At 51.0% G+C, this 16,040-nt stretch overlaps 1 long non-coding RNA gene across 1 annotated transcript in view; it reads right to left on the minus strand.

Moving 5' to 3' along the window:
- The window catches only part of LOC134957176 (uncharacterized), a 245,054-nt gene extending 229,238 nt beyond the window's left edge, over positions 1–15,816 (minus strand). The window contains exon 1 of the long non-coding RNA XR_010186515.1: positions 15,619–15,816. This is a non-coding gene — a long non-coding RNA (uncharacterized LOC134957176). The remainder of the gene's footprint in view (positions 1–15,618) is intronic.
- Positions 15,817–16,040: the final 224 nt, after the last annotated feature.

Genomic DNA, 16,040 nt, shown 5'->3' on the forward strand with positions numbered 1-16,040 from the left:
GCAGAGAGGACCCCGCAGATCACCTATATCATACTGTGTGACTGTGCAGAGGAGACCCCGCAGATCACCTATATCATACTGTGTGACTGTGCAGAGGAGACCCCGCAGATCACCTATATCATACTGTGTGACTGTGCAGAGGGGACCCCGCAGATCACCTATATTATACTGTGTGACTGTGCAGAGGGGACCCCGCAGATCACCTATATCATACTGTGTGACTGTGCAGAGGGGACCCCGCAGATCATCTATATCATACTGTGTGACTGTGCAGAGGAGACCCCGCAGATCATCTATATCATACTGTGTGACTGTGCAGAGGGGACCCCGCAGATCATCTATATCATACTGTGTGACTGTGCAGAGGGGACACCGCAGATCACCTATATCATACTGTGTGACTGTGCAGAGGGGACCCCGCAGATCACCTATATCATACTGTGTGACTGTGCAGAGGAGACCCCGCAGATCATCTATATTATACTGTGTGACTGTGCAGAGGGGACCCCGCAGATCATCTATATCATACTGTGTGACTGTGCAGAGGGGACCCCGCAGATCACCTATATCATACTGTGTGACTGTGCAGAGGAGACCCCGCAGATCATCTATATCATACTGTGTGACTGTGCAGAGGAGACCCCGCAGATCACCTATATCATACTGTGTGACTGTGCAGAGGAGACCCCGCAGATCATCTATATCATACTGTGTGACTGTGCAGAGGGGACCCCGCAGATCACCTATATCATACTGTGTGACTGTGCAGAGGAGACCCCGCAGATCATCTATATCATACTGTGTGACTGTGCAGAGAAGACCCCGCAGATCATCTATATAATACTGTGTGACTGTGCAGAGGAGACCCCGCAGATCACCTATATCATACTGTGTGACTGTGCAGAGGAGACCCCGCAGATCATCTATATCATACTGTGTGACTGTGCAGAGGAGACCCCGCAGATCACCTATATCATACTGTGTGACTGTGCAGAGGAGACCCCGCAGATCACCTATATCATACTGTGTGACTGTGCAGAGGGGACCCCGCAGATCACCTATATTATACTGTGTGACTGTGCAGAGGGGACCCCGCAGATCACCTATATCATACTGTGTGACTGTGCAGAGGGGACCCCGCAGATCATCTATATCATACTGTGTGACTGTGCAGAGGGGACCCCGCAGATCATCTATATCATACTGTGTGACTGTGCAGAGGAGACCCCGCAGATCACCTATATCATACTGTGTGACTGTGCAGAGGGGACCCCGCAGATCACCTATATCATACTGTGTGACTGTGCAGAGGGGACCCCGCAGATCATCTATATCATACTGTGTGACTGTGCAGAGGGGACCCCGCAGATCACCTATATCATACTGTGTGACTGTGCAGAGGAGACCCCGCAGATCATCTATATCATACTGTGTGACTGTGCAGAGAGGACCCCGCAGATCACCTATATCATACTGTGTGACTGTGCAGAGGAGACCCCGCAGATCACCTATATCATACTGTGTGACTGTGCAGAGGAGACCCCGCAGATCACCTATATCATACTGTGTGACTGTGCAGAGGGGACCCCGCAGATCACCTATATTATACTGTGTGACTGTGCAGAGGGGACCCCGCAGATCACCTATATCATACTGTGTGAGTGCAGAGGGGACCCCGCAGATCACCTATATTATACTGTGTGACTGTGCAGAGGAGACCCCGCAGATCACCCATATCATACTGTGTGACTGTGCAGAGGGGACACCGCAGATCACCTATATCATACTGTGTGACTGTGCAGAGGGGACACCGCAGATCATCTATATCATACTGTGTGACTGTGCAGAGGGGACCCCGCAGATCATCTATATCATACTGTGTGACTGTCCAGAGACCCCGCAGATCACCTATATCATACTATGTGACTGTGCAGAGGAGACCCCGCAGATCATCTATATCATACTGTGTGACTGTGCAGAGGGGACCCCGCAGATCACCTATATCATACTGTGTGACTGTCCAGAGACCCCGCAGATCACCTATATCATACTATGTGACTGTGCAGAGGAGACCCCATAGATCACCTATATCATACTGTGTGACTGTGCAGAGGGGACCCTGTAGATCACCTATATCATACTCTGTGACTGTGCAGAGGAGACCCCGCAGATCACCTATATCATACTGTGTGACTGTCCAGAGACCCCGCAGATCACCTATATCATACTGTGTGACTGTGCAGAGACCCCGCAGATCACCTATATCATACTGTGTGACAGTGCAGAGGGGACCCCGCAGATCACCTATATCATACTGTGTGACTGTGCAGAGGAGACCCCGCAGATCACCTATATCATACTGTGTGACTGTGCAGAGGAGACCCCGCAGATCATCTATATTATACTGTGTGACTGTGCAGAGGAGACCCCGCAGATCACCTATATCACTGTGTGACTGTGCAGAGGAGACCCCGCAGATCACCTATATCACTGTGTGACTGTGCAGAGGGGACCCCGCAGATCATCTATATCATACTGTGTGTTTGTGCAGAGGAGACCCCGCAGATCACCTATACCATACTGTGTGACTGTGCAGAGGAGACTCCGCAGATCACCTATATCACTGTGTGACTGTGCAGAGGGGACCCCGCAGATCATCTATATCATACTGTGTGACTGTGCAGAGGGGACCCCGCAGATCACCTATATTATACTGTGTGACTGTGCAGAGGAGACCCCGCAGATCACCTATATTATACTGTGTGACTGTGCAGAGGAGACCCCGCAGATCACCTATATCACTGTGTGACTGTGCAGAGGGGACCCCGCAGATCACCTATATCATACTGTGTGACTGTGCAGAGGAGACCCCGCAGATCACCTATATCATACTGTGTGACTGTGCAGAGAGGACCCCGCAGATCACCTATATCATACTGTGTGACTGTGCAGAGGGGACCCCGCAGATCACCTATATCATACTGTGTGACTGTGCAGAGGAGACCCCGCAGATCACCTATATCATACTGTGTGACTGTGCAGAGGAGACCCCGCAGATCACCTATATCATACTGTGTGACTGTGCAGAGGAGACCCCGCAGATCAGTCCTATATCATACTGTGTGACTGTGCAGAGGGGACCCCGCAGATCAGTCCTATATCATACTGTGTGACTGTGCAGAGGGGACCCCGCAGATCATCTATATCATACTGTGTGACTGTGCAGAGGAGACCCCGCAGATCACCTATATCATACTGTGTGACTGTGCAGAGTGGACCCCACAGATCACCTATATCATACTGTGTGACTGTGCAGAGGGGACCCCGCAGATCACCTATATCATACTGTGTGACTGTGCAGAGGGGACCCCGCAGATCACCTATATCATACTGTGTGACTGTGCAGAGGAGACCCCGCAGATCACCTATATCATACTGTGTGACTGTGCAGAGGGGACCCCGCAGATCACCTATATCATACTGTGTGACTGTGCAGAGGGGACCCCGCAGATCATCTATATCAAACTGTGTGACTGTGCAGAGGAGACCCCGCAGATCATCTATATCATACTTTGTGACTGTGCAGAGGGGACCCCGCAGATCACCTATATCATACTGTGTGACTGTGCAGAGGAGACCCCGCAGATCACCTATATCACTGTGTGAGTGTGCAGAGGAGACCCCGCAGATCATCTATATCATACTGTGTGACTGTGCAGAGGAGACCCCGCAGATCACCTATATCACTGTGTGAGTGTGCAGAGGAGACCCCGCAGATCATCTATATCATACTGTGTGACTGTGCAGAGGGGACCCCGCAGATCATATATATCATACTGTGTGACTGTGCAGAGGGGACCCCGCAGATCATATATATCATACTGTGTGACTGTGCAGAGGGGACCCCGCAGATCACCTATATCACTGTGTGACTGTGCAGAGGAGACCCCGCAGATCACCTATATCATACTGTGTGACAGTGCAGAGGGGACCCCGTAGATCATCTATATCATACTGTGTGACTGTGCAGAGGAGACCCCGCAGATCATCTATATCACTGTGTGACAGTGCAGAGGAGACCCCGCAGATCATCTATATCATACTGTGTGACTGTGCAGAGGGGACCCCGCAGATCATATATATCATAATGTGTGACTGTGCAGAGGGGACCCCGCAGATCACCTATATCATACTGTGTGACTGTGCAGAGGGGACCCCGCAGATCACCTATATCATACTGTGTGACTGTGCAGAGGAGACCCCACAGATCACCTATATCATACTGTGTGACTGTGCAGAGGGGACCCCACAGATCACCTATATCATACTGTGTGACTGTGCAGAGGAAACCCCGCAGATCATCTATATCACTGTGTGACAGTGCAGAGGGGACCCCGCAGATCATCTATATCATACTGTGTGACTGTGCAGAGGGGACCCCGCAGATCACCTATATCATACTGTGTGACTGTGCAGAGGAGACCCCGCAGATCATCTATATCATACTGTGTGACTGTGCAGAGGGGACCCCGCAGATCATCTATATCATACTGTGTGACTGTGCAGAGGGGACACCGCAGATCACCTATATCATACTGTGTGACTGTGCAGAGGAGACCCCGCAGATCACCTATATCATACTGTGTGACTGTGCAGAGGGGACACCGCAGATCACCTATATCATACTGTGTGACTGTGCAGAGGAGACCCCGCAGATCACCTATATCATACTGTGTGACTGTGCAGAGGAGACCCCGCAGATCACCTATATCATACTGTGTGACTGTGCAGAGAGGACCCCGCAGATCACCTATATCATACTGTGTGACTGTGCAGAGGGGACCCCGCAGATCACCTATATCATACTGTGTGACTGTGCAGAGAGGACCCCGCAGATCACCTATATCATACTGTGTGACTGTGCAGAGGGGACCCCGCAGATCACCTATATCATACTGTGTGACTGTGCAGAGGGGACCCCGTAGATCACCTATATCATACTGTGTGACTGTGCAGAGGGGACCCCGCAGATCATATATATCATACTGTGTGACTGTGCAGAGGGGACCCCGCAGATCATCTATATCATACTGTGTGACTGTGCAGAGGAGACCCCGCAGATCACCTATATCATACTGTGTGACTGTGCAGAGGGGACCCCGTAGATCACCTATATCATACTGTGTGACTGTGCAGAGGGGACCCCGTAGATCACCTATATCATACTGTGTGACTGTGCAGAGGAGACCCCGTAGATCATCTATATCATACTGTGTGACTGTGCAGAGGGGACCCCGTAGATCACCTATATCATACTGTGTGACTGTGCAGAGGGGACCCCGTAGATCACCTATATCATACTGTGTGACTGTGCAGAGGAGACCCCGTAGATCATCTATATCATACTGTGTGACTGTGCAGAGGAGACCCCGCAGATCACCTATATCATACTGTGTGACTGTGCAGAGGGGACCCCGCAGATCACCTGTATCACTGTGTGACTGTGCAGAGGAGACCCCGCAGATCACCTATATCATACTGTGTGACTGTGCAGAGGGGACCCCGTAGATCACCTATATCATACTGTGTGACTGTGCAGAGGAGACCCCGTAGATCATCTATATCATACTGTGTGACTGTGCAGAGGAGACCCCGCAGATCACCTATATCATACTGTGTGACTGTGCAGAGGAGACCCCGCAGATCACCTATATCATACTGTGTGACTGTGCAGAGGGGACCCCGTAGATCACCTATATCATACTGTGTGACTGTGCAGAGGAGACCCCGTAGATCATCTATATCATACTGTGTGACTGTGCAGAGGAGACCCCGCAGATCACCTATATCATACTGTGTGACTGTGCAGAGGGGACCCCGCAGATCACCTATATCACTGTGTGACTGTGCAGAGGAGACCCCGCAGATCACCTATATCATACTGTGTGACTGTGCAGAGGGGACCCCGTAGATCACCTATATCATACTGTGTGACTGTGCAGAGGAGACCCCGTAGATCATCTATATCATACTGTGTGACTGTGCAGAGGAGACCCCGCAGATCACCTATATCATACTGTGTGACTGTGCAGAGGAGACCCCGCAGATCACCTATATCATACTGTGTGACTGTGCAGAGGAGACCCCGCAGATCACCTATATCATACTGTGTGACTGTGCAGAGGGGACCCCGTAGATCACCTATATCATACTGTGTGACTGTGCAGAGGAGACCCCGCAGATCATATATATCATACTGTGTGACTGTGCAGAGGAAACCCTGCAGATCATCTATATCACTGTGTGACAGTGCAGAGGGGACCCCGCAGATCATCTATATCATACTGTGTGACTGTGCAGAGGAGACCCCGCAGATCATCTATATCATACTGTGTGACTGTGCAGAGGAGACACCGCAGATCACCTATATCATACTGTGTGACTGTGCAGAGGAGACCCCGCAGATCACCTATATCATACTGTGTGACTGTGCAGAGGAGACCCCGCAGATCATCTATATCATACTGTGTGACTGTGCAGAGGAGACACCGCAGATCACCTATATCATACTGTGTGACTGTGCAGAGGGGACCCCACAGATCACCTATATCATACTGTGTGACTGTGCAGAGGAGACCCCGCAGATCATCTATATCATACTGTGTGACTGTGCAGAGGAAACCCTGCAGATCATCTATATCACTGTGTGACAGTGCAGAGGGGACCCCGCAGATCATCTATATCATACTGTGTGACTGTGCAGAGGGGACCCCGCAGATCACCTATATCATACTGTGTGACTGTGCAGAGGAGACCCCGCAGATCATCTATATCATACTGTGTGACTGTGCAGAGGGGACCCCGCAGATCATCTATATCATACTGTGTGACTGTGCAGAGGGGACACCGCAGATCACCTATATCATACTGTGTGACTGTGCAGAGGAGACCCCGCAGATCACCTATATCATACTGTGTGACTGTGCAGAGGGGACACCGCAGATCACCTATATCATACTGTGTGACTGTGCAGAGGGGACCCCGCAGATCACCTATATCATACTGTGTGACTGTGCAGAGGAGACCCCGCAGATCATCTATATCATACTGTGTGACTGTGCAGAGGGGACCCCGCAGATCATATATATCATACTGTGTGACTGTGCAGAGGAGACCCCGCAGATCACCTATATCATACTGTGTGACTGTGCAGAGAGGACCCCGCAGATCACCTATATCATACTGTGTGACTGTGCAGCGGGGACCCCGCAGATCACCTATATCATACTGTGTGACTGTGCAGAGGGGACCCCGCAGATCACCTATATCATACTGTGTGACTGTGCAGAGGAGACCCCGCAGATCACCTATATCATACTGTGTGACTGTGCAGAGGAGACCCCGCAGATCATCTATATCATACTGTGTGACTGTGCAGAGGAGACCCCGCAGATCATCTATATCATACTGTGTGACTGTGCAGAGGGGACCCCGCAGATCATCTATATCATACTGTGTGACTGTGCAGAGGGGACACCGCAGATCACCTATATCATACTGTGTGACTGTGCAGAGGGGACCCCGCAGATCACCTATATCATACTGTGTGACTTTGCAGAGGAGACCCCGCAGATCATCTATATTATACTGTGTGACTGTGCAGAGGAGACCCCGCAGATCACCTATATCATACTGTGTGACTGTGCAGAGGGGACCCCGCAGATCACCTATATCATACTGTGTGACTGTGCAGAGGGGACCCCGCAGATCATCTATATCATACTGTGTGACTGTGCAGAGGAGACCCCGTAGATCATCTTATATCATACTGTGTGACTGTGCAGAGGAGACACCGCAGATCACCTATATCATACTGTGTGACTGTGCAGAGGGGACCCCGCAGATCACCTATATCATACTGTGTGACTGTGCAGAGGAGACCCCGCAGATCATCTATTCTATATTATACTGTGTGACTGTGCAGAGGAGACCCCGCAGATCACCTATATCATACTATGTGACTGTGCAGAGGAGACCCCGCAGATCACCTATATCACTGTGTGACTGTGCAGAGGAGACCCCGCAGATCACCTATATCACTGTGTGACTGTGCAGAGGGGACCCCGCAGATCACCTATATCATACTGTGTGACTGTGCAGAGGGGACCCCGCAGATCATCTATATCATACTGTGTGACTGTGCAGAGGGGACCCCGCAGATCACCTATATCATACTGTGTGACTGTGCAGAGGAGACCCCGCAGATCACCTATATCATACTGTGTGACTGTGCAGAGGAGACCCCGCAGATCACCTATATCATACTGTGTGACTGTGCAGAGGGGACCCCGCAGATCACCTATATCATACTGTGTGACTGTGCAGAGGGGACCCCGCAGATCATCTATATCATACTGTGTGACTGTGCAGAGGAGACCCCGCAGATCACCTATATCATACTGTGTGACTGTGCAGAGGAGACCCCGCAGATCACCTATATCATACTGTGTGACTGTGCAGAGGGGACCCCGCAGATCACCTATATCATACTGTGTGACTGTGCAGAGGGGACCCCGCAGATCACCTATATCACACTGTGTGACTGTGCAGAGGGGACCCCGCAGATCACCTATATCATACTGTGTGACTGTGCAGAGGAGACCCCGCAGATCATCTATATCATACTGTGTGACTGTGCAGAGGGGACCCCGCAGATCATCTATATCATACTGTGTGACTGTGCAGAGGGGACCCCGCAGATCACCTATATCATACTGTGTGACTGTGCAGAGGGGACCCCGCAGATCACCTATATCATACTGTGTGACTGTGCAGAGGAGACCCTGCAGATCATCTATATCATACTGTGTGACTGTGCAGAGGAGACCCCGCAGATCACCTATATCATACTGTGTGACTGTGCAGAGGAGACCCCGCAGATCATCTATATCATACTGTGTGACTGTGCAGAGGGGACCCCGCAGATCACCTATATCATACTGTGTGACTGTGCAGAGGAGACCCCGCAGATCATCTATATCATACTGTGTGACTGTGCAGAGGAGACCCCGCAGATCATCTATATCATACTGTGTGACTGTGCAGAGGGGACCCCGCAGATCATCTATATCATACTGTGTGACTGTGCAGGGGGGACCCCGCAGATCACCTATATCATACTCTGTGACTGTGCAGAGAGGACCCCGCAGATCACCTATATCATACTGTGTGACTGTGCAGAGGAGACCCCGCAGATCACCTATATCATACTGTGTGACTGTGCAGAGGAGACCCCGCAGATCACCTATATCATACTGTGTGACTGTGCAGAGGGGACCCCGCAGATCACCTATATTATACTGTGTGACTGTGCAGAGGGGACCCCGCAGATCACCTATATCATACTGTGTGACTGTGCAGAGGAGACCCCGCAGATCATCTATATCATACTGTGTGACTGTGCAGAGGGGACCCCGCAGATCACCTATATCATACTGTGTGACTGTGCAGAGGAGACCCCGCAGATCATCTATATCATACTGTGTGACTGTGCAGAGGAGACCCCGCAGATCATATATATCATACTGTGTGACTGTGCAGAGGGGACCCCGCAGATCATCTATATCATACTGTGTGACTGTGCAGGGGGGACCCCGCAGATCACCTATATCATACTCTGTGACTGTGCAGAGAGGACCCCGCAGATCACCTATATCATACTGTGTGACTGTGCAGAGGAGACCCCGCAGATCACCTATATCATACTGTGTGACTGTGCAGAGGAGACCCCGCAGATCACCTATATCATACTGTGTGACTGTGCAGAGGGGACCCCGCAGATCACCTATATTATACTGTGTGACTGTGCAGAGGGGACCCCGCAGATCACCTATATCATACTGTGTGACTGTGCAGAGGGGACCCCGCAGATCATCTATATCATACTGTGTGACTGTGCAGAGGAGACCCCGCAGATCATCTATATCATACTGTGTGACTGTGCAGAGGGGACCCCGCAGATCATCTATATCATACTGTGTGACTGTGCAGAGGGGACACCGCAGATCACCTATATCATACTGTGTGACTGTGCAGAGGGGACCCCGCAGATCACCTATATCATACTGTGTGACTGTGCAGAGGAGACCCCGCAGATCATCTATATTATACTGTGTGACTGTGCAGAGGGGACCCCGCAGATCATCTATATCATACTGTGTGACTGTGCAGAGGGGACCCCGCAGATCACCTATATCATACTGTGTGACTGTGCAGAGGGGACCCCGCAGATCACCTATATCATACTGTGTGACTGTGCAGAGGAGACCCCGCAGATCATCTATATCATACTGTGTGACTGTGCAGAGGAGACCCCGCAGATCACCTATATCATACTGTGTGACTGTGCAGAGGAGACCCCGCAGATCATCTATATCATACTGTGTGACTGTGCAGAGGGGACCCCGCAGATCACCTATATCATACTGTGTGACTGTGCAGAGGAGACCCCGCAGATCATCTATATCATACTGTGTGACTGTGCAGAGAAGACCCCGCAGATCATCTATATAATACTGTGTGACTGTGCAGAGGAGACCCCGCAGATCACCTATATCATACTGTGTGACTGTGCAGAGGAGACCCCGCAGATCATCTATATCATACTGTGTGACTGTGCAGAGGAGACCCCGCAGATCACCTATATCATACTGTGTGACTGTGCAGAGGAGACCCCGCAGATCACCTATATCATACTGTGTGACTGTGCAGAGGGGACCCCGCAGATCACCTATATTATACTGTGTGACTGTGCAGAGGGGACCCCGCAGATCACCTATATCATACTGTGTGACTGTGCAGAGGGGACCCCGCAGATCATCTATATCATACTGTGTGACTGTGCAGAGGGGACCCCGCAGATCATCTATATCATACTGTGTGACTGTGCAGAGGAGACCCCGCAGATCACCTATATCATACTGTGTGACTGTGCAGAGGGGACCCCGCAGATCACCTATATCATACTGTGTGACTGTGCAGAGGGGACCCCGCAGATCATCTATATCATACTGTGTGACTGTGCAGAGGGGACCCCGCAGATCACCTATATCATACTGTGTGACTGTGCAGAGGAGACCCCGCAGATCATCTATATCATACTGTGTGACTGTGCAGAGGAGACCCCGCAGATCACCTATATCATACTGTGTGACTGTGCAGAGGAGACCCCGCAGATCACCTATATCATACTGTGTGACTGTGCAGAGGGGACCCCGCAGATCACCTATATTATACTGTGTGACTGTGCAGAGGGGACCCCGCAGATCACCTATATCATACTGTGTGACTGTGCAGAGGAGACCCCGCAGATCATCTATATCATACTGTGTGACTGTGCAGAGGGGACCCCGCAGATCACCTATATCATACTGTGTGACTGTGCAGAGGAGACCCCGCAGATCATCTATATCATACTGTGTGACTGTGCAGAGGAGACCCCGCAGATCATATATATCATACTGTGTGACTGTGCAGAGGGGACCCCGCAGATCATCTATATCATACTGTGTGACTGTGCAGGGGGGACCCCGCAGATCACCTATATCATACTCTGTGACTGTGCAGAGAGGACCCCGCAGATCACCTATATCATACTGTGTGACTGTGCAGAGGAGACCCCGCAGATCACCTATATCATACTGTGTGACTGTGCAGAGGAGACCCCGCAGATCACCTATATCATACTGTGTGACTGTGCAGAGGGGACCCCGCAGATCACCTATATTATACTGTGTGACTGTGCAGAGGGGACCCCGCAGATCACCTATATCATACTGTGTGACTGTGCAGAGGGGACCCCGCAGATCATCTATATCATACTGTGTGACTGTGCAGAGGAGACCCCGCAGATCATCTATATCATACTGTGTGACTGTGCAGAGGGGACCCCGCAGATCATCTATATCATACTGTGTGACTGTGCAGAGGGGACACCGCAGATCACCTATATCATACTGTGTGACTGTGCAGAGGGGACCCCGCAGATCACCTATATCATACTGTGTGACTGTGCAGAGGAGACCCCGCAGATCATCTATATTATACTGTGTGACTGTGCAGAGGGGACCCCGCAGATCATCTATATCATACTGTGTGACTGTGCAGAGGGGACCCCGCAGATCACCTATATCATACTGTGTGACTGTGCAGAGGGGACCCCGCAGATCACCTATATCATACTGTGTGACTGTGCAGAGGAGACCCCGCAGATCATCTATATCATACTGTGTGACTGTGCAGAGGAGACCCCGCAGATCACCTATATCATACTGTGTGACTGTGCAGAGGAGACCCCGCAGATCATCTATATCATACTGTGTGACTGTGCAGAGGGGACCCCGCAGATCACCTATATCATACTGTGTGACTGTGCAGAGGAGACCCCGCAGATCATCTATATCATACTGTGTGACTGTGCAGAGAAGACCCCGCAGATCATCTATATAATACTGTGTGACTGTGCAGAGGAGACCCCGCAGATCACCTATATCATACTGTGTGACTGTGCAGAGGAGACCCCGCAGATCATCTATATCATACTGTGTGACTGTGCAGAGGAGACCCCGCAGATCACCTATATCATACTGTGTGACTGTGCAGAGGAGACCCCGCAGATCACCTATATCATACTGTGTGACTGTGCAGAGGGGACCCCGCAGATCACCTATATTATACTGTGTGACTGTGCAGAGGGGACCCCGCAGATCACCTATATCATACTGTGTGACTGTGCAGAGGGGACCCCGCAGATCATCTATATCATACTGTGTGACTGTGCAGAGGGGACCCCGCAGATCATCTATATCATACTGTGTGACTGTGCAGAGGGGACCCCGCAGATCACCTATATCATACTGTGTGACTGTGCAGAGGGGACCCCGCAGATCATCTATATCATACTGTGTGACTGTGCAGAGGGGACCCCGCAGATCACCTATATCATACTGTGTGACTGTGCAGAGGAGACCCCGCAGATCATCTATATCATACTGTGTGACTGTGCAGAGAGGACCCCGCAGATCACCTATATCATACTGTGTGACTGTGCAGAGGAGACCCCGCAGATCACCTATATCATACTGTGTGACTGTGCAGAGGAGACCCCGCAGATCACCTATATCATACTGTGTGACTGTGCAGAGGGGACCCCGCAGATCACCTATATTATACTGTGTGACTGTGCAGAGGGGACCCCGCAGATCACCTATATCATACTGTGTGAGTGCAGAGGGGACCCCGCAGATCACCTATATTATACTGTGTGACTGTGCAGAGGGGACCCCGCAGATCACCTATATCATACTGTGTGACTGTGCAGAGAGGACCCCGCAGATCACCTATATCATACTGTGTGACTGTGCAGAGGAGACCCCGCAGATCACCTATATCATACTGTGTGACTGTGCAGAGGAGACCCCGCAGATCACCTATATCATACTGTGTGACTGTGCAGAGGGGACCCCGCAGATCACCTATATTATACTGTGTGACTGTGCAGAGGGGACCCCGCAGATCACCTATATCATACTGTGTGACTGTGCAGAGGAGACCCCGCAGATCACCTATATCATACTGTGTGACTGTGCAGAGGAGACCCCGCAGATCACCTATATCATACTGTGTGACTGTGCAGAGGGGACCCCGCAGATCACCTATATCATACTGTGTGATTGTGCAGAGGAGACCCCGCAGATCATCTATATCATACTGTGTGACTGTGCAGAGAGGACCCCGCAGATCATCTATATCATACTGTGTGAGTGCAGAGGAGACCCCGCAGATCATCTATATCATACTGTGTGACTGTGTAGAGGAGACCCCGCAGATCATCTATATCATACTGTGTGACTGTGCAGAGGAGACCCCGCAGATCACCTATATCATACTGTGTGACTGTGCAGAGAGGACCCCGCAGATCACCTATATCATACTCTGTGACTGTGCAGAGGAGACCCCGCAGATCATCTATATCATACTGTGTGACTGTGCAGAGGAGACCCCGCAGATCACCTATATCATACTGTGTGACTGTGCAGAGGGGACCCCGCAGATCACCTATATCATACTGTGTGACTGTGCAGAGGAGACCCCTCAGATCATCTATATCATACTGTGTGACTGTGCAGAGGGGACCCCGCAGATCAGTCCTATATCATACTGTGTGACTGTGCAGAGGGGACCCCGCAGATCATCTATATCATACTGTGTGACTGTGCAGAGGAGACCCCGCAGATCACCTATATCATACTGTGTGACTGTGCAGAGGGGACCCCGCAGATCATCTATATCATACTGTGTGACTGTGCAGAGGGAACCCCGCAGATCACCTATATCATACTGTGTGACTGTGCAGAGGGGACCCCGCAGATCATCTATATCATACTGTGTGACTGTGCAGAGGGGACCCCGCAAATCACCTATATCATACTGTGTGACTGTGCAGAGAGGACCCCGCAGATCACCTATATCATACTGTGTGACTGTGCAGAGGGGACCCCGCAGATCATCTATATAATACTGTGTGACTGTGCAGAGGAGACCCCGCAGATCACCTATATCATACTGTGTGACTGTGCAGAGGAGACCCCGCAGATCATCTATATCATACTGTGTGACTGTGCAGAGGAGACTCCGCAGATCACCTATATCATACTGTGTGACTGTGCAGAGGAGACCCCGCAGATCACCTATATCATACTGTGTGACTGTGCAGAGGAGACCCTGCAGATCATCTATATCATACTGTGTGACTGTACAGAGGAGACCCCGCAGATCACCTACATCATACTGTGTGACTGTGCAGAGGGGACCCCGCAGATCATCTATATCATACTGTGTGACTGTGCAGAGAGGACCCCGCAGATCACCTATATCATACTGTGTGATTGTGCAGAGGGGACCCCGCAGATCACCTATATCATACTGTGTGATTGTGCAGAGGGGACCCCGCAGATCACCTATATCATACTGTGTGACTGTGCAGAGGGGACCCCGCAGATCATCTATATCATACTGTGTGACTGTGCAGAGGGGACCCCGCAGATCACCTATATCACTGTGTGAGGACGCTACACTCGGCAGTGTGTGATTGTGTCGCTCTGATATACAGTGTAAGGCTGGAAGTGGGAGAAGCAGAGGAGGGAGAATTGGGAATTCTTCCTCCACATCATTAGCTCTGGATACATCAGGCTGTGTCAGGGAGGATGCTCGCTCACTCAGCAATCTCCACAGCCCCTGTGCAGCAGCAAGACACCATTTGTGGTGAAAGTGACCTTGGGTATCTGCACCCAATCCTCCATGTAAGCAGCGCAGAGATGCAGGTGGAGCAGGCATGGTGTGGGGAATCAGTATAAATAGCAGTGCAGTACCTCAGGGCCTGACGCTTCTCTTAGGACTGTGGGAGTTTAGTTACCATTAAATAATCCATGGGATTACTCGGGATCCATCACTAGAGCAACCTGACATGTACAGTTCTGCATGTGACCTTCTGCATACATGCGGCATAACGGAGAAATGCTGCAATATTCTGCAGTGACATGTGTGTCCTGTGCTACTTACCTCACCTCTTCTCTCAATCACAGCTCACCCATCCCGTCTATCCCCGGTAACCAGTGCAGAGGGCGATGCATGCCAGGGATATCATGACAAATCCACAATGAGTCCAATTACAGAGCAGCAGAATGATGAGTCTCCAGCATCTGGAGCGGATGGAGAATGCGGAGTCCCTCTGCAGACTGTACCATCCTGGCAGGTAGGGGGAGGAGGGCACACTGACAGATCACAGGACTGAACCATTCCTCTCTCAGCTGTGGCCCCTGGGACATGGCCTGGCAGAGAGGAGGTGGCAGGGGGCTGGCCCACATTCCACACAGACCTGTCACCTGCTCCTGTCTTCCCCTAGACTGCAAGCTCTGCAGCCCTCTCATGTATGCTGTGCTGTACTGACATGTGTACTGTGCTGTACTGTGACATGTAGTGTG

The sequence above is a fragment of the Pseudophryne corroboree genome, chromosome 9, assembly GCF_028390025.1.
Source record: "Pseudophryne corroboree isolate aPseCor3 chromosome 9, aPseCor3.hap2, whole genome shotgun sequence".
Classification (NCBI taxonomy): domain Eukaryota; kingdom Metazoa; phylum Chordata; class Amphibia; order Anura; family Myobatrachidae; genus Pseudophryne; species Pseudophryne corroboree.